The sequence below is a fragment of the Helianthus annuus genome, chromosome 8, assembly GCF_002127325.2.
Source record: "Helianthus annuus cultivar XRQ/B chromosome 8, HanXRQr2.0-SUNRISE, whole genome shotgun sequence".
In the NCBI taxonomy this organism is placed as follows: domain Eukaryota; kingdom Viridiplantae; phylum Streptophyta; class Magnoliopsida; order Asterales; family Asteraceae; genus Helianthus; species Helianthus annuus.
In genome coordinates this window covers 9,624,397-9,629,718 of record NC_035440.2, presented here as the reverse complement: position 1 = coordinate 9,629,718, position 5,322 = coordinate 9,624,397, and positions in this window count along the sequence as shown.

Below are 5,322 nucleotides of genomic sequence, written 5' to 3'. Positions count from 1 at the left end.
GCATGCTGAGTTCCTAAAGATTTCTAAGGTCAGTAGGAGCAGTCAAAGTCCGTATCATGACTTGCAAGGAATACAAAAAGCGGGGGGAAGAGTCTCATTAAATTTCACTCCGAATTTAACTCCAATTACACCTCTTGTACACCATACTGCACCAACTCTTACAAACTTAGAATCCTGAAAATGATAGCAACCTAACCAAGAGCTAATCCATAAAACTGAAACTTCTAATGAACCCAATAATCAACTCAGGAAGTCATCTAGATTTAAAAATCTACTAACTTTGATGATTACATAACCTCCCTAACTAAAGTTGAAATGGATTTTGGAAATGTTTAATGATCCTATCTCTTAAAATCAAGCCATTAGCGTAAATCAATCATTTGAATGGAATAAAACAGTTTTCTAGTAAAACTGATTTTATGTGTTCGTGTAACGTTTGGGATTTGATTGAATTACCTAAGAGTGTTCATAACTAAATCAAATCCTAATATAAGCGTTAAGACACAAAGAGGCATGATTGGTTGTCAAAGGTTGTACTCAGGAAGAGATAAATTATTAAAGAATCTTTATTACATATCTAACAAAAGATTTCTTTGAGGATCATCACTGTTCTAGTAGCTTATAATAATTTTAAGCTACATTAGATGAACATTAAAACGATTTTCCCTAACAAATGGCTAACACATTTACATGTTCATTAGATAACAACCTAAGGTTTCAAACTGAAGGTTAAAGAACACTTTATTTGTAAGCCAATAATATCCATGTATGGGTTAATGCAAACATCATAATGTGATGAAAAGCTAACGTAATTATTTTCATCAAGAATCAAGTGGATTAATGAACCTACCTCAAAATGAGTGGGAGCAACTAAGATAAACTTGTCTATATAGATGATATTCTTTTGACAAGTATATGTTACATAAGTCAAAGCATTGTTAACACAAACTTTGATATACTAAACCTCAGAGATATCTCTTACGTGATTGATATCATAACATACTGAGATAGACCCAATGGGATTTTAGTTCTGTTCCATAAGTTTAACATTAAATGGGTCCTTACATATGTAACAATCAATATTGCTCTCCTTTAAGAGGATAATAGGATAAATGAGATTATTTTCTTTACGCTTCATTAATTGGAAGCCTTATGTAAGCTTAAGTCTATACTCGTTTAGATATTACTCACATTGCAACACACTAGATATGTCTAGATTAATGTGTAGCATCTGATGGAGTATTACAATATCTTTAAAAGAAACGAGAGACTACAATTTAAAGAAGAAGTGAGAATTAAAACCGGTTTATTACTCTAATTTTGAGATATTCAAAGATGATAAAATGTAATTTCGGATATATCTTTATGTCAGCAGACAAAACCTATTTCATGGAGGAGTCATAATGCACTGATATTAACAACCTAAGTTATAACGACATAACATAGTCACTAAATGTTGTTGGAAATTTATCAGTGGACTCATAAGTTTATTAACTCCATATAATTAATGTTTTGAAGAATTAGTGTGATAAAGTCAGCTACCATAACTCCTTGAACAGTAACAGTTCAAGAGGTGCTGCATTAAGTTTCGATACGCAATTAATTATTCGTTTATGAACGAATTGAGGAAACTAAGTTTTGTATCGAATACATTCATGATATGCTTAAGGATCCTATAACTGAAGGGCTATTACCCATAAGTCTTATTAAGAGGGCTCATAGACGGGTATTAATTAATAGTCGTGCGCAGTTGCATATCGTACTATGAATGACCAAGTATTAGTTAATTTTCCTCATCAGTTTGATTTTGTATGTCTCTAAGAATATGTCAAGCTAGCATAATGGCATATAGACAAATATAGTTACAAATCAAACAAAGGGCTTACACATATTTTGATCATAACGATTAGGTTTTAAATTAAGGCTATAGTATGATTAATGGGGGTCCTGAGTCACATAATGATTCAACGGCTGTATTTCTCTGCTATAGTACTTGTTTAAGGCTAAAATGAGTGTTAACTCCTGATCAGGCTTATCTAATACTCATAGTAAATGATTACTCGGCTAAGTGGGAGAATGTAAGATTAAATATATTATGATTTAATATTTAATCTAGTAGCCATTATAATCATTTACATTATATGGATCAAAATATATAACAACCTATTAATAATTAGTTGGTAATTGTTGATGGACCATATTACCCTTATTAACTAATTAGGTTTCCTCCTGGGTGCTTATATAAGGAGACTTATGTGGAGGTTAAGGGGTTACTCAGTTACACAATCAGACACCCTATTAGCCATAACATCATAATGTTCGACATCCCTCTCCTACGGCCGATACCCTTTTTGGTTTTCTCAGTCACCATCATTAGATTGCACCCTAAGGAGGAACCAGACCAAACTGACAACTATGTCAAACACTATTGCTGCATCTACATCTGGATTCTCTGCTGGCCTGTGCTGATGCAATCAGGTATGTTTTCATGTTTTCCTTCATGCATAAACAGAACTGAACCAACACTAACGAAATAAGGTTGCTACTTGTAAAGAGTGGCTACACCCCTCTTAAAAAAATTAGGGTATTTTGTAGGCAAAGATCATGATCGCCCCTCTTGAAAATTTGGTTAAACCCCCTAATCGCCCCCACCCCGCCAGAGAATAAATCCTGGATCCGCCACGGAGTTTAAATTCATCATAAATTTCATGTTGCTCCTATATGTTGGGCAAACAATTATCATATAAAAACTCTTCTCTTTTGCCTAAGTCTCAATTCAAATCACTATGTTATTTTTAGATATTCCCAACACTTTTGTGCATGTATTCATGGTGTAATCAACTTCGATTGGTTTATGATCACGTTAATAGGACTCCATTACTAAACAAACAAGATATCATATGAACAAAGCCACTCCAAGGCTATTACGACCACAAACGAACAAAAACAGAAACGAGGAATATTATAAGTGAACCAAAGAGAAAGACAACACCAATCGAACCACCGACTAAACCCATGACCTCCACAATTCCCGTCATCATGGCTGCATGACCATTCTTATCTTGAGTTCCATAGTTGGTAGGCCCTAATGAGTTATTGTAATTATGGTTCCACCCAATATTTTTCATTGTTTTGGGTGTTGTATATTCCAACCTCTCATTCTTCATCACTTGTTCCATTCTTGCTCTCAACACACCAAGGTTTGCATCCACCATGTTGGATGAACTTCCTATAGCCAAAAACATACAACATAACCCTTGCAATATCCAAAAAAGTGTTGTTTTTATTTTGTATAGTTGAATAACTTATGTGAATTGTTGTTATTACTTAATATTCGTATTTCATATGACGAGGGCATAACCTTCTGTTTCTTTTTTATTCAAAGCCCGTTAAGTCATTGGCAAAAATCCTAGAATAGAATGAGAAGTAGCTAACCAGTTTCTAGGAGACACATACCGCATCTACATACATATCTATCTCACTGAGCATCTCTCCAAGACAGTGGCCAGATCGTTACGCCTTTCATAAGGGTTGAAACTTACCCGGCAAGAAAAATAGTATAAATTACTTAGATCATTACTTTAAATTCTCTAAAAAGTTATTAACACGGGTATCCTTCTAGTATACACACATACATAAGAATAGCAAACATATATATGTGTATGTGTTTGTAATGAAAACCACTTAAACTTCAACAAAACATATAAATCATCATTTTATAGTATTAAATAAATTGTTCTAGTCTTGAATCGATGTATCAAAAGCCGATAATTTTATGCACATAAAACATCCACTTCTCTAGTAATCTTGCTTAAAAGTTTCTAGCGATACTAACCGAATCATATATATTTTGTAAAAACAAGATGGTTTCAAAATAAAAACTATATTGTATCATGTCATACACATAATCCTTTTCTAGAGTTATTTAAGTAATTTCTATGATGTACCTTCATCTTTAAAGCTTTGGGATCTTACTTGAAGAAACCTTTGTGTTTTTGACTTAGAATTGGAATAACAAGTGTATGAGAAGGGTGGAATAGAGATAAATGAGGCTAGACCTTTCATTGTAGCTTATGTTGTTGATTAGCAAATTCATTAAGCTTATTTATAGAGTTAAAAAGTGTTGTTAAATAGTAATTATCATTTTCTTATCAGATAGTTACTATCCCCCACCTAACCTATACTAATATAATGCTACTTATGGTTTTATTTATATTTCTAAGCAAATGTGACGTGTCACATATTTACTATGTGCCAATGTGGGCCAATGAGATTTGAACACTTTTCTGCCCTTTTACTTTTCTTTTTCACTTTTGTTCTTTTTATCCATGTTTACAAGTGTGTAAAGGAAATCAAGCTTATGCGTGTATTGAAATTTTACAAGTATTATGCTCATAAATAATGACTAATGATAAAAATGAATTTAAGTTTATAAACTAAATGTAAATGATAATCAAGGATTCAAGGCTATAAGAAAAAAAGTGTACATACTAAACCATGAATGATAGAAATTTCGAGATCTATCTATTACTTGATGTTAGAGACAGTCAATCATGATTCGAATAACGAAGTGGATGAAAATTTGACAAGGACATGGTGGATACGCCGGATAAGTAGAGCCTTAATACACACACACGCTAGAGGGGAACCCGTACGACGTGATGGCAAACACAGACTCTGGTAGTCACGTAACATGTAAGAAAATTTTTAAATAAAAAAAATAGTAATACCCTACTCAAATCAAAGAAAATAAAATGTTTGTTTTTATGGTGTAGGTTTTTTTTTTTTTAATATTAACGTAAAAAAAAGTTACAACCGTTTAAAATTTATGAATATAGTTGGTTTAAAAGTCTACAATATGTTTTAAAGAACTATACCATATTCTTTAAAAATACATGTGTGAAATTACATTTTTGTCCTTCTTATATGTAAGATAATATACTATAGATATGTATATAGTTGATTAATAATAAATCCGGAGGCATCCAATGATCCGCAGACCAATTGGTTTGGGGGGAGGCAGGAAGGTTTACCCACTTATGTAAATAGTTGAAGACCCCCCGGTTTTATAGAAATTTTTGGGTATAAACGTTTTCGACCCCTCGGTCGGAAATCTCAAGCTTCACGACTGAATAAATCAAAGGTGTGTAGGTTGTCAAAATACAGGGTATTTGTGATCATGCCGAAATTGATAGTATAGATGTTGTTATGGTATTTGCTAATACAAAGTTGAAGACTTGAAGTGAAAGTAGAAATTCCATGATTAAGATGTATTAGTCTACACTAATAAATTATTAGTATTGCCATATGTGTTGTTAACAG